Genomic DNA, 21,706 nt, shown 5'->3' on the forward strand with positions numbered 1-21,706 from the left:
GCTCCTTTTCCATCAACTTCTGTGGACAAAGACATTAGAATATTTTTGCAAACATAATTCGAGAATAAGTTGCTACATAATATATACATTCAAGCATCACAGCAATTGTGAAACATCATCAACTGGATAGCTGAGAACCATTAAAAATCTAACAACAGAGAGACAGCATGGAGGTAGGGCATTTGCCTTGCATGCAGAAGGTTGGTGTTTCAAATTTTGGCATCCCATATGGTCCCCTGAGCCTTCCAGGAGTGATTTCTGAGCATAGAGTCAGGAGTAGCCCCTGAGCATTGCCGGGTGTGACCCAAAAACCAGAAAACAAAACAAAACAAAAAAAAATCTAACAACATTATGCATTTACCCATAAATATGCAAACTAATATTCAATCACTAAAGTTGGATATAAAATTTTCTATTTGCAGTAGGGCACAGAACAAAAGAGTAGCATTAAGATCTTATACAGGTATAAAAAAAAAACACAATTTAACCAGCAATATAATAACTAATACAAAAAAGATCAAGTGCTTAACCTAGAAGAAAGTTGCAGGAGGTTCTGAAAGCAGTTTCTCCTCAGTTGGTCTGGGCTTATTTTCTTCATGTTTCCCTTCCCTGATATGCTGCTTAGGTCATCTGGGCCTGAAAGGCCTTCAGTTCCTGGGCCTGAATTTGGATGAAGGGACCCACTCATTTTCCTGCTTTTGGTCCCCCTCAAATGGAGATTTTTTTCCTTTGGCTTCTTCCCCATCAGTGACCTCAAGTAATGGCTGCAGATTGGGGATCCGGGGTCCTCACACAAAGCACCTTTGCTAGAAGAAAGGCGGTGAGCCTCGGCTTCTGGGACTCTGCTCAGAGTCTTAATTTCTCTCCCCTTCACTGCCTGCTTCTGTCTCCACTGAGTGAGACTGCCATGTTCAGAAAAGGGCCCATATGCACTGATGTTCCAGTGAAGGGTATTGCACACTCAGTCCAATTGGAGGAGGCCATGTAAGATGAGTTTATGACCCAGAAAAGCTTCTTAAAAGTAAGGGATCATCATATACATTGGTATATGGCATGCTGAAATTTACTCCAGCTTCAGGGATGAGTGTTTTGCCTCTCTCTTACCATCGCATCTCATCCAGCTGCCAGACGTCATCACTCAGTCCTCTGCTTGTCCTGATTCATCTTTCAGGGCACACAGAGGAGCTGAGTTACCGAGCGCTGCATCCCATCCAGCCGCCAGGTGTCATTGCTAGTATGTGGCTTTCTGGTGCTCAGTCCTCTGTTCAGCTTTTATGGGACACAGAGGAGGCGCTCTGTCTCCCTCTAGCAGTCCTATTAAGCAGTGCACCCCAGCCAGCTGCTCTTGGAGGAGCCCCCTCTCCCTGCTCTCAATGTAGAACACAATTAAAAAAATCAAAGTTGGGCCCGGAGAGATAGCATGGAGGTAAGGTGTTTGCCTTTCATGCAGGAGGTCATCAGTTCGAATCCCGGTGTCCCATATGGTCCCCCGTGCCTGCCAGGAGCAATTTCTGAGCATGGAACCAGGAATAACCCCTGAGTGCTGCCGGGTGTGACCCAAAAACCACAAAAAAAAAAAAACAAAAAAAAAAATCAAAGTCACGGGGCCAGAGAGATAGCATGGAGGTAGGGCATTTGACTTGCATACCAAAGGACAGTGGTTTCAAATCCTGGCATCCTATATGGTCCCCTGAGCCTGTCAGAAGCGATTTATGAGCATAGAGCCAGGAGTAACCCCTGAGCACTGCTGGGTGTGACCCTCCCCCAAAAAGACAATCATAGTCACTCACTACAAATGACAAATGTAAAATGATTGTTGACACTCCAAAGCCTAGCTTTATTAAACATATATTGTTAACCTTTGAGGGTTCTACTTTTTTCCTTTATGTTTTTTGTTTGCTTATTTGTTTTTGGCCCACACCCGGCAATGCTCAGGGGTTCCTCCTGGCTGTCTGCTCAGAAATAGCTCCTGGCAGGCACGAGGGACCATATGGGACACCAGGATTCGAACCAATCACCTTTGGTCCTGGATCGGCTGCTTGCAAGGCAAACGCCACTGTGCTATCTCTCCGGGCCCAATATTTATTATTTTTAAAAGTCCCATTGAACAACATTCAATGCTTTCAAAAATAACCCCACTTTTAACATTTAACAGACTGGGGATGTAGAACTACTGTAGGCACTTTGTTCTTCAGCACCACAAAAATAAGTCAATCAATAAATATGTAAGACCCAGTTGTAAACAATCTGAATCCTCATCTTGTTAAAATATGTGAGCAAATTGTTCTCTAGAAATAAAATGGCTTCTGAAATCTTACTTTATTATTTATTTGTTTGTTCATTCATTTGTTTGTTTATTTTTGGTTTTTTGGACCACACCGAACTGTGCTCAGGAGTTATTTTTGGCTCTGTACTCAGAAATCATAGGCAGGTTCCTGTGCTATGGCTCTGATCCCTTACTTTATTATTTTATTTAATCTTTATTTATTGGGGGCCACAGGGCTTTGGTGCTCATAGCTTTCTCCTGGCTTTCTTCTATGCTCAGGAATCATGCTTGAAGAGCTCAGGGGACTATATAGGGTGCCATTCACTGAACCTGTGTTGGCCATTTACACAGGAAGTGACTTCCCAGCTGTGCTATCATTCATGCTCTATGAGAGAAGAGATCATTTTATATCACTTGGGGACCACAAGAAGTGCTGTGAATTGGCAAGCACCTTATACGCTGCTTTACCTCTCCAGGTCTTTAAGTTTCCAGGCTGTTCTCTTAAGGACCTCTGGTGAGCTCAAGAGACCATATGGGATGATAGGCATCAAACCCAGGTCAGCTGCACAAAGCAAATGCCCTATCTGATGTCCCATGGCTCTGACTCCAACCTGTATTATTTGGAGCTGCATCTAGCAGTGCTGAGCAAGGGCAGCACTGTGGACTCCTGATCTTTTCAGGCTTGAAGACCAGACCATTAGAGCCACACTCTCAGCCATAAAATAGAAATCAAGGAAAGCTTACAAAAACTTACAAAAAACTGCTTTTTCAGATTAAGAAAGTAGATAAATTTCAAGGACAACATAAGTGAAAGCAGACCAAATGCTATAAGAAGCTTTGTTTGAATCACTGTAAATGAAGTTAAAAACAGTACAAATAGCAAAGTTATGAAATCCCTAGGTGGTGCCCAACAGCAGATAAGTAGATTATGAAGATATGGTACATATACACAATGGGATACTATGCAGCTATAATCAATGATGAAATCTGCAATTGGCTGCAACCTGGTTGGAACTGAAAGACCTCGTGTTAAATGAACTAAGTCAGAAAAAAGACAAGCACAGGATGATCTCATTTATCTGGTACATAAGTATGTATATATATATATATACATATCTATAAGTATATAAGTGGTATATAATAGTTGTATTAGGAAATATAACTAGTAAAGGGGGCAAAGCCTCCAGGGCCTAGGAAGAAAAAGGACAGAGAAGAAAAGAAACCATGGTGGAAAGGAAGAAGATGAGAAAAGGAAGAATGGGGGAGCAGGGGTCGGAGCATCGGTTATATTGGGGACCTAGGAGGACGGTGTGTTTCTACATCCAAAACACAGAATCAACAACACTGAAAACATGAGATCTAAGCTGCAATCACTGAACTTTAATGTGCCTGCCAATGTGACAGGCAAGGGGGTGTGGGAGCCTGGTGGCTGAAAGGACAAATAAAGTATTGGGAGCACTGGTGGTGGGATTTGACACTGAGGTGGGTTTTATGTTAAAATATTACATGCCTAAAACTCCACCTTTAATAACTTTATAAACCATGGTTCTTTAATCAAACAAAAATTTAAAATAAAAACCGTAAACAAAAATGGAACATGGAGTGCTGCTGACTAGTTCCTGGGGTCTGGTTGATTTAGAGAACTTCTTTGAGTCCTCTTGAGGAGAGTGAATGCATGGGTGGCAAAATGTGAAGAAATGAAACCACTCACAATGTGTGTGAAGAACAGCATTCTAAGTTTAATGTCTGGGACAGGCATATATGAAGTAAGTTGCTAATCACAAGTCTGAAAAAGATGCTTACAATTACAAACCACAGCTTAACAATAAAACAATATATCAGGCTAGGGTGATAAGCAGTAAAAATACCGAATTACAAAGGAGAAGGTTAATTTTAACATCTCAAGTACTGTTCCTGGCAAGTTAGTCTCAGAAGTAAAATAAGGGATTAGTGAGAAATGGGAATTCTATAAGAATTCTGTCTTCAAAGGGAGAAGGTCTATTGTTTTAGAGTTCAAAGTGAAGGAGAAACTCTTGATTCTTAGAAGCAGAAACTGCAAGGGCAATTTGGAGAGGGAGGGAGAGTGGGAAGGAGGGAGGGAGGGAGGGAGGGAGGGAGGGAGGGAGAGAGAGAGAGAGAGAGAGAGAGAGAGAGAGAGAGAGAGAGAGAGAGAGAGAGAGAGAGAGAGTTTTCAATTTGGTGCTAAAAATTATCCAGGTAAAGGGATTTTAATCAAGGCTATATTTTGCCTGTGAATACACAGCAGAAGGAAGAATTAATTTAAACCAAATAATATGAAGGAAATATAATGACAGTACCATAACATGAATCTCAAAAATATCTCTACTGAATTTCACCAACTATCCGTGCAGTGTTTCCACAGTGGGCCTTTTGGTGAAGATCCCTTGGGGCGGGTAAACGAATAGCCACCTGCACTAGGAATATGACTTCTAGTGGGCCTTCTTCATATCAGCCTTCTTCTTCCGTCCCCCCAATAGAAATATAGAAATTCCTATTAATGGCGCAGACAATGGAAAGTTTATAACAGAGGCTGAGTGAGAGATTCTCAAACTACAGGGGGTGTAATATAAACGTATAAATCCATCAAGTTGTCCTCCTTTTTGGGGGCGCTGTGGACCCACCCAATAATGCTCAGGGGTTACTTCTGGCTTTGCACCCAGGAATTATTTTAGGCCATGCTCTGGTGATTATACCTGGTCAGCCCCACCTGCTATGGGACTCTCTCTTGGGCTCCTCAAACTTGCTGTAAAATGTAGTTGTTGTTGTTTGTTTTTTTTTTTTAATAGAGTAAAAGGAGAGAAAGAATAAAAACAACTGAAGTAATAGAAGCTATTGGAACGCCAAACTAGAAATGATCCCAAGCGCTATTTTGAAGTCTACGAAACTTCCCATTCTTTCCATGAGAAAAATTTGAGTCACCTCTATTCTGACTTTACTCAGTTTTTTCATTTTCCCAGACATATTCGAAAAACTTAGAGTATGATTCCCCATTGTCTGATCTTTATATTGATTTAAACCCCTCCCCTCCAAAGATATTTTGAAAAACGTTATATTTACATTTCAGGAAAGGAAGCAAAGCATTTTTTTTTTCATTTTTTTCCTGCCCCCATCCCTCTAATATAACATCTAAAAAGTGATGTTTTGGGGGGATTGGGGGGGGGCTCACATCAGCTGTCACTCATTTTACTCTTGACGGCACACAGGAATTACTTCTCATATGAATGCCACAGCTAATTTGGGATCAGATGGGCTTGAGACCGGGTATATAGCGTGCAAAGCGAATACCCTCCCTACTACTAATATACTAGCATTCAAACAACCTAAAAGTAAGAAAAATGTCACTTACATGAAATTAACAACAAAAGTGCAGCTTCCAAGGCTCGCCGAAATAGCTCAGTTGGGAGAGCGTTAGACTGAAGATCTAAAGGTCCCTGGTTCGATCCCGGGTTTCGGCAATTTCTTTTTTTTTTTTTTTTTTTTTTGGTTTTTGGGCCACACCCGGTAACGCTCAGGGGTTACTCCTGGCTATGCGCTCAGAAGTTGCTCCTGGCTTGGGGGACCATATGGGACACCGGGGGATCGAACCGCGGTCCGTCCAAGGCTACCGCAGGCAAGGCAGGCGCACCTTACCTTTAGCGCCACCGCCCGGCCCCTCGGCAATTTCTTTTTTCACTTGACAACAAGTGACTTTTCTTAAGAGCACGGGGTCGCTGTTGGTCGCTGTTGGTTAGGTGAGTCACGGTTTCATTTAGGAAGGAAAGGTTGAGCTTTGGGCCTCTGGGATCTTCTCTCGACCCTGAGCTCTGTGAAGGTGGGAAAGGAGATCTAAGACTTTAGGCTTGAGCAGTGAGAAAACGCTGTTTTTTTTTTTTTGTTGTTGTTGTTTTGTTTTGTTTTTTTTACATCTGGTTGTGTTTGCTTGCAACGAGTGTCCAAGTTGGTGCGGGCTGTGGATGGTAAAATCAAGGCAAAGCCAGGGGGTTCAGGGAGGGGTTCAGAAACGAGGACATATTCTGAGATAAACCTGAAAATTATTATTATTATTATTATTATTATTATTATTATTATCATCATCATCATCATCATTATTATTATTATTATTTTAATCTTTGCAAATTTCCTAGACATCAGTGGAGAATGGAAACGATCCCAAAGAAGCAACACAATCCATAAAGAGGAGAAACTTCCAGGTCAAAGGATTTTTTTGCATCTGGGAGATTTTGATGGAATAAACCCTAGAACCCCACCGGGGACCAAAGGGTCCATTGGATGCTGGAATATTTATGACTGAAACTCAACTATCAACATTGTAACTAACTGTATATTACGGCGATTCAATTTTTAAAAATAAAAAAAAAACATGCTAGAGAAGTGTGCAACAAGTAAACCAACATAGAGACACAGAGAAATCTCTTTAAAATAAAGTAACTAACAGACAAATTAAATGGAAGCCTTTTTAGAGGATTGAAGATCCTACTTCAGTTCAAACTGCTCGGATAAATTAGACTCAGTTTCTGCACAAAACATTTCTCCTGGATTTGAGTAAGCCCTCCCTGAGCATCATCGAGTATGGTCCCCAAACAAAACAGAAAACCCCCAAACCCCAAAACACCACCACTACTACCAACATTTTTTTAGAACTCTGTATTCAATACCAACTTCTTCAAAGTCCAAGGCAGCAGCACTGGCCGGTTAGCTCAGTTGGTTAGAGCGTGGTGCTAATAACGCCAAGGTCGCGGGTTCGATCCCCGTACGGGCCAAAGGAGCAGATGTTTTGAGCTGTGAGGTTCAAATGTCCAACTTTCAAAAATCAAAGACCGTCGTCTTGCAGAATGGAAAACTCAGGCAAATCCTTCACAACACCAGGAGACTTCCTGTGTTGTGTAGTCATTTTATATATTCTTTTATATTTAATACCGCCCATCAGCCATTGGTTTCCAAATCCTAATCAATCCATTGCTTTCCTAATATTCATTTGCAAGGTCTTCCCGTTGCCTGGGATGCTCTCAGGGTTGAATTTCGAGACTTTCTCCTCCCGGGCTTGAGTTCCCCAGGACTCTGTATCACCCCAAAGTCTGCACCCACTTTCCTGGAACCCGTTCCCCTTCCTCCAAGTTATTGGTATTTTTTTCTGGCTGCTGCTGCTGCTTCTCTTCTGTCTTCTGGGCCTCTTTCCTACTTGCAGAGACTGGAGTTCATGGAATGAGTAGTGGTTGCACCCCGAATCCACCCCCCTCCCCAAGCTGGGCTGCTCCCTTCTCTGCAGCTCCCCAGGAGATGCGCCCTTGTCTGTTTGCAAAAGCTAAGCGGGCACAAAGTTGTGCAGGGTGGGTGGGATTCAGGAACGAGGCCTCCTTGGGGGGCTGAGGGTGGGCATAAGGGAGCTTTAGGTGGGGGAAAATTGTTCTTTTTTCTTTCAAGGCCTTCCCTGGTCTTTTTTTAGCCGGTCTCCTTGCAGGAGAAATCTAAGAAAAACCTTAGAGCATAATCATTTCCAGAAAAGCAAATTCTTTCCAGGAAAATACATGCATTTCAAAGACTTAATAAAAATGGTTTCAGAATCCTTTTACAATACCATTCTTATATGGTTGAAATGGTAAAATATAACCTTATATGGGTAAAAAGGTGTCTAAGCGAGCCAGCCAGGAGTCGAACCTAGAATCTTCTGATCCGTAGTCAGACGCGTTATCCATTGCGCCACTGGCCCACACAAGAAAGATTGTCTACATAGACTTATTTTCATTAACATACACCGTGATAGTAAACTATATCAAAGGATAAGTTTTTCTGTTTGCATTTAAACTGGGATTAGAACTAAAATCTCTCTCTCTGGAAAAACATATTTGATTTATTTTCTTTGCAAAATATATACTAACATAAAAGCATTTTTCAGTGACAACACCAGTCTTCATTCTGCTTTTGAAACTTGTTTGGTGTTTAGTCACCCATTTTGGTCTCCCAAAACCCTGAATGCTTTGCTGTTTCCTTGTGAGCAAAGACAAGCTTTTCCTCTGCCTTATCTTGTGTCCCTGGAAGCTATGAATGAAACTGAAAGAGAAATTATGCATATTGTATTGAGAAAACGTTTAAATTTTTACCTGACAGTTTCACAGAAAAGAAGTGAACCTCCAAAGAAAGGATCAGACACCAAAGCTTTTATGCCACTTTAGCAAAAGGCAATGAATTGTAGAAAAATATCTAGACAAAAGGGGCAGGGAATTCAAGGGACAGTGATAGGAGGAAGAAGAAGGAAGATACAGATAGCAGCCCCCTGTAAGGTTGGTTTGTGTGGCTTTACTGGGGTGTCAACTGTCCAGCTCTGGTGATGAGACTTATTCTCTGATAATAAAGAAGAGGAAAGATCCTGGGAAACTGCAGTCTCCCCCTTAGGGCAAAATCAATTCAGAAATAGGAGAAAGAGGCCCCCTCTCCCAGTCTGGTGTTACCCCCAAATCAAAATAATTATGTATGCATACATTTATAGACACATAAGTCACCATTTATTCATCTATTGTTTTATTGAAACTAATAATGAGAACTAAAATGCTAGAGCAAGAGAAATAACTCCCCATATTTATCAACTATTTATTAACAGCTATTATTGGCAATGATGGAATCAAGGAATGCTCGTTTTTTGTTTTTTTTTGTTTTGTTTGTTTGTTTGTTTGTTTTTTTGCAGATATAAACGAACAAAGTAAGCCCCAGAGACAGGAGCTATGGTTCCCAACTGTAGTCACTTGTTTTTTAGCTGCAGAAGGAAGGGGAGGGGGAATAGTTTGCTTAAAAATCACAATTAATTTGGGAAATTAATTTGGAAAATTTGGAGCCAGCGTTTGTGGTTTCTCCAGAGCACCCGGGGCTCCAAGTTGTTCCTCAAAGTGACAGTTTTGTAGCAGAAAGACCATCTTGGAAGAGCTGGTCAGAGGTAACATTGTCCCTTTGCAGGGACAGGTAGAACCAGATGCTGAGCACTTGGGGGGTGTCTCTTGGACTCCTCCAAAGGTGGGGGTCCTGGCACCCAGTGGGCGTGTTAGGCCTGGAGTGAGGGAGTAGGCCCAGAGAACGGTTTAGCTCCCAGCTGCGCCCTAAGAGCAAGGTGGGGGTAAGGGGGGGGGGAGTGGGACACTCACATTTTATTTATTAGATTTATTTATATCTATTATAATATAATAAATATTATATTTATATTCTACATTTATTTATTATGGTCATCATATGTATTTTTTTTATTTACTTATGTAATTATTTTAGGATGACTTTAAAGACTTCTGAAATTTCTGAGATGGTGGGTGGGGGCCCAGCTCTTCTTCCTCATCACCCCATTCCTCATGACACCTCTCATTACACCCCTCCCCACCAGTCTGCTCCACCTTTTGGAGAACGATTGCACCAGGTGCTGTGCTAGCTCTTGTCCTACCAGGAGGATGCAAGCGGCAGCCTCTTTAACCCGCGGACCCAGCTGGGGTCCCCCTTTGGAAGGGGGACCTTGAGCTCCTGGGGAAGCCACGTTGCTGAACCCCACTCACCGGCGATCTCAGAGTTCCCGGGGTGCTGCTCCCTCTGCTCCTGTGCAGCGGTGCCACCTTGCTCCGACTCTGCACCCAGCCCCTTCCCTGCAGACCCCAAGTGCAAAGAGAGTCAAGGATGGAAATGGGAGTGGGGGAGAGATTTTTGGGTTCCAGGTGCGTCCGAGCAGGTTTTCGTCTTTAATGGCTGAGCCCCCACAATGAAAGCAAAATGTTGGTAGATTTTCAGATCTGTGGCTACAAAAAGAAAAACTCAAGTTTGTTTCAAAAATATAAAAGAGAGAACCCTTGATGTTTCCGCCCGGTTTCGAACCGGGGACCTTTCGCGTGTTAGGCGAACGTGATAACCACTACACTACGGAAACGATGTCCTTGATTAAGGAGAAGTAGAATTAAGGGCTTTCAATCCCCACCTGCTCTAGGGGTATGACCTACATGATTTCCTTTTAATGAATTTAGCAATATATATCCATATCCTTTTATGGTATAAGAAATTCATTAACTATGATGCTCACCAAAGTCTACTTAGAAAAGTAAAAGAACAATGTTAGAACTTATCCTAAAATTTACCTTTCAGATCTTCCTAAAATACAGCAGCAGATCGTAGACTAAGAGAATTGCAGACCAGTTAAAAAGAGAATTTGGTGCTGGGGGATAGAATGGATTGAACAGTTTCTTTCTTTTTCTCTTTCTTTCTTCTCTCTTTCTTTCTTCTTTCTTTCTTTCTTTCTTTCTTTCTTTCTTTCTTTCTTTCTTTTCTTTCTTTCTTTCTTTCTTTCTTTCTTTCTTTCTTTCTTTCTTTCTTTCTTTCTTTCTTTCTTTCTTTCTTTCTTTCTTTCTTTCTCTTTTTCTTCTTTCTTTCTTTCTTTCTTTCTTTCTTTCTTTCTTTCTTTCTTTCTTTCTTCTTTTCTTCTTTCTTTCTTTCTTCTTTCTTTCTTTCTTTCTTTCTTTCTTTCTTTCTTTCTTTTAGCAAGTTCCCATAAAATACATCTAATTCAATATGAAATCTCTGCTTCTTCCCGACATCTGCCCATGGGGTTTCTTTTTTTGGTTTCATTTTTGTACAAAATATCCCACCCCTCCCCCCGGATTGAACAGTTTCTATACAAATTCTGAGAGATAGAAGGAAGAGCCCTAGAGACTTATCAATGTGGCCAGAGGTGAATGTCATTGGTGGAAGGTACCATCAAGATGACTGTGATTTGTTCCCACCATGTATGACATTCGTTAGGAATCTGGCTCAGATAACTCATACTTAACCATTTTGGGAGCTTTGACACTCCTGACTGAGTTTGATGCGTTGCTTCTGTGGTATTATACAAACTGATTCATCATTGAAATGGCCCTGCAAAGAGAACCAAGTATGAGAATATGTAGAAAGTGTAGTTGAACCCCGATGATCCAGTTGTCTGTATAGTAGTAACATTTTGAAGTAGTTGTCACAGTCATGTCACACACTTAACTTGTTTGGACACCAGGTGGAATACTTCTATTTCTCTTTCCCCAGCTTTCCCATCATCAGCATTGTCTTTGTCATAGTAGATATCATCACCATCATAATCCTTTGCCTTGCAGTGACATTTTGTTCAAATCACTTCACCAAATTTTATCCAATGCCTTTCTTGGACAAGCCTGGACAGAAGGAGAGAAAAACACACTATTTAGCCTGAGACAATGTGTGACTTGAGGCCTCAGGCTTACATTAAGAGTATGAAGAGATGTACTGACCAGTTTGGGGTCCCCAGCCAGGTAACATTTAATCGGGGTGCTTGAATAAAGAATAACTTAGGCCAAAATAAGAAAATATCTAAAAAAAAAAAAAAGAAAGAAAGAAAGAAGAAAGAAAGAAAGAAAGAAAGAAGAAAGAAAGAAGAAAGGAAGAAAGAAAGAAAGAAGAAAGAAGAAAGAAAGAAAGAAAGAAAGAAAGAAAGAAAGAAAGAAAGAAAGAAAGAAAGAAAGAAAGAAAGAAAGAAAGAAAGAAAGAAAGAAGAAAATAAAATAAAATACCTCATTTAGAGAAAATTCCCATTGTCAAAAACACAGTTTATATGCCCTGGACTTGTTTTTTTTTTTTTTTTTTTTTTTTGGTTTTTGGGCCACACCCGGTAACGCTCAGGGGTTACTCCTGGCTATGCGCTCAGAAGTCGCTCCTGGCTTGGGGGACCATATGGGACGCCGGGGGATCGAACCGCGGTCCGTCTCCTTAGGCTAGCGCAGGTAAGGCAGGCACCTTACCTCCAGCGCCACCGCCCGGCCCCCCTGGACTTGTTTTAAAATGATCTTATAGTTAAAACAAAATAATTATTATGCTATGAGGAAAATATGGTGGTTACCAGAGGGAAATGGGAAGAAAATAAAAAACCAGAAAAAATAAATGAAGAAATGGGTAGAAACTGGGTAATGTAAGTGGTTCTAGGGTCTAATGATGGGTATTGGTGTGACAGACACAGAGGTATGAAGCTTTACTCCAGAAACTGATATAGGACAGTAAGGTAAAGCTAAAATAGTAAATATTAATTAATTATAGTACAATGGGCAGGGTGCTTGCCTTGCATGGATCCAGCCTGGGTTCAATCTCTGGCACCCTATGTGGTCTCCTGCCAAGAGTCATTCCTGAGCATAAAAACGGGAGTAAGCCCTGAGCACAGAAGAGTTGGACACCAGATGGAAAAGAAATAAACACCAAATGGCACATGAAAAAATGCTCCACATCACAAATCATTAAGAAGATGCAAATCAAAACAACAATGTGGTTCCACCTCACTCCAGGAACTGACAAACATCACAAAGAATAAGAACAATTAGTGCTGGAGGGGATTTGGGGAGGGAAAAAGGAACTCTCATTCACTGCTGGTGGGAATGCCCTCTAGTCCAGTCTTTATGGAAAACAACATGGAGATTCCTCAAAAAACTGGAAATTGAGCTCCCATATGATCCAGCTATACCACTTCTAGGGATATACCCTAGGACCACAAAAACACAATACAAAAATGTCCCCTGCAAGCCTATGTTCATTACAGCTCCACTTACAATATAAGTACAATATAATTACAATATAATTCCAAATACAATTCCAAAATCTGGAAACAACTTAGATGCCCAACAAGAGATGATTGGCTAAAAAACTGTGATACATATACACAATAGAATACTATTCAGCCATCAGGAAAATGAAGTCTTGAAATTTTCCTATACATGGATAAACATGGAAACTAGATGAACATGGAAACTATTATGCTGAGTGAAATAAGTCAGAGGGAGAGAGATAGACACAGAATAGTCTCACTCTTTTGTGGGATTTGAGAAAAAAAAAAAAAGACAATATAGTAATGATACCCAGAAACAAGACAGATAAGGGCTGGAAGGACCAGCCCTTGATATGAAGCTTAGCACAAAAAGTGGTGAGTTCAATTGGAGAAATAACTACACTAAACAACTATCATGACAATGGTAGAGAGTGAAAGAAATAGAATGCCTATCTTGAAGACAGGCAGGGAGTAGGGGAGGAGGGAGATGGGGCCATTGGTGGCAGGAAGGTTGGACTGGTGAAGGTGGTATTCTTTTTTATGACTGAAAGCCAACTACAAACATGTTTGTAATCATGGCGCTTAAATGAAGATATTATTTTAAAAAGTAAAAGGAATAAGCATTTGGGGGAAAATTGGAAATACGTCTATATTATTTTTAATATAGAAACATTGTTTTATCATTTTGGACTGCGATGTGCATAAAACTCTCCTGAGGTATGTGATGTCATTGATGAGATTCAATTTCATTTTTTAGGTTAGGGCTTCTTAGAAAATGCCAATCTCTGACACATAAACATCCTAGACACTCAGTAAAGGAATTTTTCAGCTGGTGAGGAACAAGAAGCTGTAGAGGATACAATCCATTTTCCATACAATTCTGTGCCTAGAATTAAGACAGGGAGAGAGTGAGTGGACATTTGAAGTCTGACAAATAATCTTAAACCTTAGAGTATCAAATTAAACTGAGTTGATAAAAAGGAAAACAGCTTAACTTTCAGGGTTTTACAGCTTTCTCAGAATTCTATGTGAAAAAAAAATTCATTTTAAAAAGAGTCTAAGGCCTCAAATTTCAACTTACCATTTCACTGGCTTCCAGGCTTTCGTTAGATACTTTGCTTTGTCATTAACCATTTTTTGAGGGAAGATACATCAGATTTTCCTCTTTCTAAAATTTTAGGAGTGATGTAGAGACCAGATCATTTAAGAAGTAGAAATAACTATTTTAACACTGAATTTACAGTTCAGATTTTAAGTTATTTTTTATTTATTTTTTTTTTTTTAAGCTTTTTGGGTCACACCCAGTGGTGCTCAGGGGTTACTCCTGGCTGTCTGCTCAGAAATAGCTCCTGGCAGGCACGGGGGACCATATGGGACACCGGGATTTGAACCAACCACCTTTGGTCCTGGATCGGCTGCTTGCAAGGCAAACACCGCTGTGCTATCTCTCCGGGCCCTTAAGTTATATATATATTTTTTTTTTTTTAAGAAAAGAATAACCTTACTTACTTCACAATAGAAGAAAAAGCAGGTTTATTAGAAAATTGCAGCTTTGCTAGGAAAAATGCTAAGAAGCTAGGAAGACTCAAAAAGAGAATTTAAACTCACCACCATAACCACAAACCAGTTTAGCTTGTCTACAAGCCATTGTGCCTTAAAGATAACAGATCGAAACATTTACATATAAGTTAAAATTAGAAGCCATTACCTGTGAAGAATGCAGTATGACAACAACAAATTGTAGAGTGCCAACTTGATTTCCAATGTATAGAGGATTCCTAGATGGCAAAAATGAAATTTTAGCCATCTAGAAAATCCACAGGATATGGGAGAAGATACTTAAATGCAATTTACGTTTGACCTCAGAGGTAGGACAAAGGACTTCAGTTAGACTAGGCTACCAATATGTTAATAATTCTGCCCTTATATTTTTATTTTCTGTATCTACGCAAAGCACGTGGTGGCGAAAATGTCTCGACAGATATAAGGAAAAGCTCAAGGCAGCTGAGGCCCCGCTGGGATTCGAACCCAGGATCTCCTGTTTACTAGACAGGCGCTTTAACCAGCTAAGCCACGGAGCCGACCTGGTGGAACCTGTAAATTCATAATCATTTAGAGAGAATTTTCAATTTCTCAACTGCTAATAATTTGGTCTTTGGTCCATTAGGTTTGAACAGACCTTTTGATCTCCAAACCCCAAGCAAATGTGTCTCTGGATGATGGGGTCGAGTTTCCTCCTGGAACTGGGTTAAGACATCGACAGAGATTTAAAGTCCGGCCAGGGGAATTTGCATCATAAAAGAAGCAGGAATTGAATTTTTTAAATTTTTTAATTATTTTTTAATAATATACTTAATTTATTTAAACACCGTGATTACAAATATGTTTGTAGTTGGGTTAGGAATTGACTTTCTATTAGCAACCTGATTGCAGAATCTCAGGGATGCTCAAGGATGGATTCAGGCCTGACATGTGGCTGCAGGATTCCCAAGAGTTCACCAGATGCAACTTGAGCCCCCCTTCCTGCCCTCGTGTCCCCCTCGTTGTCTCGGAGCTGTGGATTGTCGGAGGGACCATCCTGCTGTTTGTCTGCTTTCCAGGGAGGTGCCCCCCCCCCCCTAGGAAAACAGGAGATGGGGCCTATCGTCATTTCTAGAGTTCAGAACACATCTGAGTGTGGTCCAGGCTTTCAGAAATCTCTGACCACAAGCCAGTGACCAGGTCAAACCAGGATGACCAAGACCTTCCCACCTAGAGGTTTGCTGCCCTGCTCCCCCCAACAGAACAAAAGCACCTGCTCCAAAGATGTGCAAAGGGTGAAAAGTTGGGGTACTTGATACTAGAGGCAAACAAATAAAATGAAAATTTAAGGAAAGTGTGTGTGTGTGTGTGTGTGTGTGTGTGTGTGTGTGTGTGTGTAGCAAATTTAATTTGTCATAGAATTTGATGTTTTGTTTTTAGGGGGGAAGAGGGTGAATAACAAATCCTGCACACTTTCTTGAGCTCCCCCAAGGAAATTAATATATATGCATACTAATTAATGTCTATGCATTTACTTGCAAATAAAAGGAGAGACTAAGAGAATCTAAAAGAGGCTTTTAAATGTTAAGCAGCAGAGTCCCGGGTCCCCGTATTTGGCCCTACATCCCAGTTTCTCTCCCCATTTCCAAACCTCCCAGATTTGGGGTTCCTCCAGGTTGCACCAACTCTGGTCACTGATTTTTGGGGAGCCTCGCTCCCAGCCTGGCTCTCGGGCACCACCTAGTGTCCTATCAGCGGCCTGCAAGCGCCGGGCCTGGGACTCACTTGAGCCCAGATCCAGGCTTCGGGTTCCGGGGTCCCCTTCCAAGCCCCCCTTGAAGACAGGCAGGGTGGCAGGTTCCCCGGGGAGTCCCGAAGCCCCCCCCCCCGGAAAGAGCCGGCCGCCTGCAGCGGTGTCCAGGTCTCGAGTGCTATCTGGATCTTGCTCCACGGTGCAAGTTGCTTGTCCCTGGAGCAACGGGGGAAGGTGGAGACAAGCCTAAGGGCGATTCTAGTGCCTCCCCCAAAATGTCAAGGAAACGGGGCTGTTGGTGTCACTTAGGACTCGGATCGGGTTGTTGCCACCCTGGCCGGTTAGCTCAGTTGGTTAGAGCGTGGTGCTAATAACGCCAAGGTCGCGGGTTCGATCCCCGTACGGGCCAGTTTACTCTTTTCTTTTCCCTTTTGGTCCTCCAGGCCTCCTTTCTGATACTCTGACTTTTCTTTAGTCTAGGGGCCCTTTAGGCGCTCCCCGATCGTTGTTGCTTCTTGAGGGTGCACCACACAGAAAAAATGAGTTTAAAAAGATTTCCTAACCCCCCAGAGGTTTGCAGAGGACTCTTAGAAAGTTATGTGACTTCTGAACTCAGGCCTCTTTCTCAAAATAAGGCCTCACTGAAAGCTGATTTTGTTTTTTGGAGATTTGTGTTTGGTTTGCTTTTCTGTAAGGATATGATTTTCTTAGAGAGGGATATAAAACACTGTTTTGTTGCCTTTCTTGATAACAAATAGTAAAGCTTTCCACGTTTCAGAGCACTCACTGTGGGTTATTTTGCACAATTATCTTGCACCCCATTTAGTCCTGTTTAAAAGAAAAATAAAAAATTTACATAAGTTTATTTTCCATCTTTCTCCATGAGTTCCCTAATCACCTCCCAGAAGGGATAAACTACTTTGTTTTTTTCACTGTTTTCTGTTTCTTCAAGAACAGACATGTAAATATTTAGAATTCATTGTTCATTGTTTCACTCAGTTTCTCATTTGCATTCTTCTCTTACATGAATTGTATAAATGCTTATGCATTTCAAGTTGCATTTTCAACTCTCTGTTTAAAATCAGGCCTTATTTAGAAATAAACTAATTGGTCCCGCCAACCAGGGTTTGTTTTAAGTGTTGATTTACTTTAGGAAGTATAGTTTGTTATTTAACCCAGGGAAATATATCCTTCATTTTTTTTTTTTTATATCTATCAACAAAAGTTTCTTTCTTAACCTACATGATCTTCGAAGAGGTTTGGAGTCGGGCTCCCCAGCTGCTTAGCAGTTAAGAGGGAACAGAGTATCATTTTAATAAGTATTTGTTGGTCTGTCTTGCTCTTCAGGATGAAAAATCTATTGTCCTCCAAGAAGAAAAAAAATTTCTAAATGATAAGCTTGCTTATGTAAAGGTGTGTACAAGTAAAATGATCTCCAAAAATGCCCTAACAGCAACTTTCCAATGTGTAAGGCAAAGAAAAAGACAACGTACATGAAGACAGAAGGAGAAACAAAATAAACATCAAAAACATAGTAAAAAAAAAGAAAAACAAAACAAAACAGACAAACGTATAAACAACTGGTAAATCAAGAGGAAGAGTACATGGTTATTGTATTTTTTAAAATTTATCTCTGACATAAAGTAAATTGCTTTTTCCTTCTCGCAGTAAGTAGGTTTGTTTTCAAATCCAAAAGGAAACTCAAAAAGTAAAGATCACAGCTTGCGGCCCTTTAAGAGCTAGAACTAAACACAGAGACTTAGAGACCTCCCACATTCCTAGAGCGAACACGGAAATGACGCTATCAACCACTCTAGCCCCGAGCCGACCCGAGAAGCTCGATTGTGAGTCCTGGACAGGCCCTGGGTTGCTCTTGGGGCCTAATGGAGCCGGATCCGTGTTTTCAGGCCGGTCGAGTAGGCCCAGAGCCCACAATCTGCAGCCTAATGGAGGTGGAGCTCATGGAAATATGTTGAGAAACGTAGACCCGGGCCTGCATCAACCCCCAGGCTTCTTCCACTGGCCCCGTCACCCCTAACCGCCACCCTGGTCTTGCAGGGAAGAAGCTGATGGCAAAATCTAGAGGCGACAAGGCCCAAAAGGAGGCTCTAAAGTGCCTCCAAAGGCACCCCAGTGTCGCCTGAAATGAATGCAACCGGCCCCTCTGGTCTGATGTTGTCAAGGGGCGCAGGCCTAACACCCCCACTTCCCTCTCAGCTTCATCCAAAGGGGGCTCTCTGCCTAGTAGATGCCAATAAGTGGATCTAGGTGTGGCTGAGGGAGGGACCCTTGTGAGGGGCTATTGCTGCCCCTCTCTCCTCAGATCCTGGGCTTCAGTTTAACCTGCTCTCAACAACCTTAGGTGGGGAACCGTTCCCCGAGTCACAAATTCTCTGTTCACCAAGTACCCGAGCCTACATCGCGTAAATGGAGGCGAGTTATGGTGTAATAATCCCTTAATCTGCACCCACCCCTGCTAATGGCGCACCCCTCGCACCCCAGTTTTTCTGGGCCACTTCCAAAATTCTCAGCCTAGACTATCTCTCTGGACTAAACTAGCATCGAATTCTCCGAATAGACTTTGCCAGTGGGGATAATGATTCTGCAATTTAGATAATGCAAGGAATACATGGAGCATGGGGTCATGATCTGGGAATCCAGCACTGTTCTCTTACACGAAAAGCTTTGTTCTCACCAGACTTTTCTTCAACGGGAATCCAAAACCCATAAATTCTTCATCAGGATTTTGTTTTGTTTTGGGGTCAGAACTGGTGCTCAGGGATCACTCCTGTTAAGGCTCAGTGGGCCATGCAGGGTGCTGAGGTTCAAACCCTAGTTATCCTAGTAGAAGGCAAGCACCCCACCCACTGTTCTATCGTTCTGGCTTTATTTTTATTTCTTTTAACACTGCCAAGAACTTCCTGATAGGCATCAAATGTCTTCCCATTAGCTGTTCTTGTAAATACTGAATGCTGCTCTCCCCTTCAAGCAATCTTTGTTCTGTTGTAATATAGTCCTCGAGTTATGTGTAAGTTCCTACTAAATAGCTTTAGCATTGTACAGTTATTGACTTCTCACATCTCTAGAAGTGCTGTTTTTTCAACAGTGTAGCTGGAGCTTGGAGGGTTTAATTTGGTAATAAGGTCAAGAACACATTTGGTAGAGTTTGAACTGATCTCAATCACATCAAAGTCAGAAGCTGAAGGATATTGTGCTTCTGTGTCTCATTTTTTAATTTTTAATTTATTTGTTTTGGATCACAGCCAGAGGTATTCAGGGGTTACTTCTCTCTCTGTACTCAAAAATTACTCCTGGCTCTGCTTAGGGAACTGAACATACAGTGTACTGTGGTTCACACCTGAGTTTGCCTAGTGGTAGGCAAGCACCCTCTCCACTGTAATCTCTCTCAGCCTTAAATCTTTCATTTTAACCTTTACTTTGCCACACACACAAAATTAAATCAGGGGCCAGAGAGATAGAATGGGGTATGGCCTTTGCCTTGTATGAGACCTTGTGACTGATTCTGGGGTACTGCATGTGCTTCCCCAGGTACCAAAACAGGTCATGAGCATAGAACCAGAATTTTTTTTTTTGGGCCACACCCAGCGTTGCTCAGGGGTTACTCCTGGCTGTCTGCTCAGAAATAGCTCCTGCCAGGCACGGGGGTGGGGTGGTGGAGGTGGTGGTGGTATATGGGACACATGGAGAACCAGAATATTTTTGAGCACTACAGGGTGTCAGCTCCCCAAAGAGAGAATGACTTGGGTAACCCCAGGGTGGAGTATTGTGAAGAACTGGGATAAAGATAAGCTTAGAGCTAGTACCACTTTTGTCTCTGCTTTTTTGGAGGCCACAGACAGAGGACTCAGAGACCTCCTGGCTCTGGGTTCAGGGGTTCCTCCTGGAGATGCTCAGGGACCTTATGCAGTTCCAGCGGCTGGGCTGCATGTAAGGCAAGCATCTTAACTCCTGTACTATCTCCTGGTCCCAGCTAGAATTTTAAAAATGATAACGGTCCATGGGTGGGGGGGATATGCTGCTTATGGGTTTCTGCCTACAATTATTGATTAGGGTAGGCTCAGTAACCCAATAATAAACAAACAAAAAACATACTTACAATATGTTTAGTACTACTAAGATTTTTGTTTAATTGAAATTTTATTAATATCATTTACTCCACATGGTTGGTATTCCAATATGAGACAGTACAACCTTTGCCATTTTGAATACTAATCATGTAGTTATTTAATAGCTCCTTAGATAGTTAACAGGCATCGCAAATGTAACATGATTTTTTTTACTCTAGTGCATTTTTATCCACATCTCTAAAAAGCAGCTCAATCTTTTTTTTTTTTGGCTACACCTAGTAGTAACCCTCTCCTATACTATTACTCTGGGCTCTCGTATTTTCTATTTGTTTCTTATCCTCTCCCATAAGAATGTACTAAAAATAGAATGTACCCTTTTTTTGTGGGAGGGGGGGGACATATCCAGTACTCAGGGCAGGACTTTCTTCTGACTCTGTGCTCAGGGATCAATCACTCCTGGCTTTAGTTGGATGTCAAGGAACATTAGTTTTGTTTATTTAAAATAGTTTTCTTGTTTTGGGGGCCACACACAGCAGTGCTGAGGGCTTACTTCTAACTCGGCAGTCAGAAATTATTCCTGGCAGAGTAACCCCTGAGCAACACCAGGTGTGGCCCCCAAACCAAAAGAAATTACTCCTGGCAGAGATGCTGGGGGTCGAATCCGGATGGACTGCATGGAAGGCAACTCTACCTACTGTGCTATTAACCCAACCCCATCCCACCCCGACACATTAAGACTGGTCTGTTGTAGTTCAAGCAGAAAGAGAAATCTATTCCACCCCAGGCCTTCTACAACGACTTTGTTTTTGTTTCGAAGGGGAGCAATTTAGGTCAGACCCAGCAGGGATCAAGGCCTTTTCCATTGTGAAGCCCTGATCTTCTGGGTGTAAATGCAGTCCCGGGATGGAGCCATGGCCAATTGTGTGTAAGGCTAGGACCATACTAGCTCTCCAGACCCTGAAAGGTTGTCAAGATAAAGAAGGACATCAGAGAGGAACATCATTATGGGGAGCTCATATTATTCTTAGAGGAGGCAAAAAGAATGAATATTTCTTGAGCACTTAACTTCTTTCCCTGTGCCATTACACCTATCCTGTAGGCATCCATCTCCTTAGCTCCTGAAGGAGCAGGTTATTAGTTGTGTTTTCATAACAGAAAAAGGGGCAGAGCCAGAATAGGAAGACAGGTGATGAATTCCTGCCCCTGCCTGGTATCAAATAGGACTAGACTCTGGATCCAGGTTGTCAGCTCCAAAACTCTTTTTCTAAGCTACAAGCTCCTCCCTTCCAGGACACCCACCCTTTTAGGAGTGAGTTTACCTGGAGGCGAAGGGTGAAGTTGAACAATTTTTTACTTCCTATTTTGAGTTCAGTTCCCAGCACTGAAAAGAAAACTAAAGAAATTCATCTTCTTCCACTCCTGGGTTTTGGGCCATACCCAACAGTGCTCAGGGCTTACTCCTGGCTCTGTGCTCAGGGATCGTTCCTGGTGGTGCTCAGGAGATC

General features: G+C 41.9%; 1 protein-coding gene and 6 non-coding genes across 7 annotated transcripts in view; 3 read left to right on the forward strand and 4 right to left on the reverse strand.

Annotated features, from left to right (window-relative positions):
* LOC125996117 (histone H2A type 1-B) overlaps window positions 1–21,706 on the reverse strand; it is a 949,462-nt gene that overhangs the window by 904,300 nt on the left and 23,456 nt on the right. The window lies entirely within an intron of this gene.
* TRNAF-GAA (transfer RNA phenylalanine (anticodon GAA)) lies at window positions 5,670–5,742 on the forward strand. Its single transcript has one exon. It is a non-coding gene; the product is annotated as a tRNA-Phe (tRNA).
* Window positions 6,974–7,047, forward strand: TRNAI-AAU (transfer RNA isoleucine (anticodon AAU)). Its single transcript has one exon. It is a non-coding gene; the product is annotated as a tRNA-Ile (tRNA).
* On the reverse strand, window positions 7,922–7,994 carry TRNAR-ACG (transfer RNA arginine (anticodon ACG)). The gene has a single exon. It is a non-coding gene; the product is annotated as a tRNA-Arg (tRNA).
* TRNAV-AAC (transfer RNA valine (anticodon AAC)) lies at window positions 10,106–10,178 on the reverse strand. Its single transcript has one exon. It is a non-coding gene; the product is annotated as a tRNA-Val (tRNA).
* TRNAT-AGU (transfer RNA threonine (anticodon AGU)) lies at window positions 14,847–14,920 on the reverse strand. Its single transcript has one exon. It is a non-coding gene; the product is annotated as a tRNA-Thr (tRNA).
* Window positions 16,449–16,522, forward strand: TRNAI-AAU (transfer RNA isoleucine (anticodon AAU)). The gene has a single exon. It is a non-coding gene; the product is annotated as a tRNA-Ile (tRNA).

Source organism: Suncus etruscus, chromosome 18 (assembly GCF_024139225.1).
Source record: "Suncus etruscus isolate mSunEtr1 chromosome 18, mSunEtr1.pri.cur, whole genome shotgun sequence".
Classification (NCBI taxonomy): Eukaryota; Metazoa; Chordata; class Mammalia; order Eulipotyphla; family Soricidae; genus Suncus; species Suncus etruscus.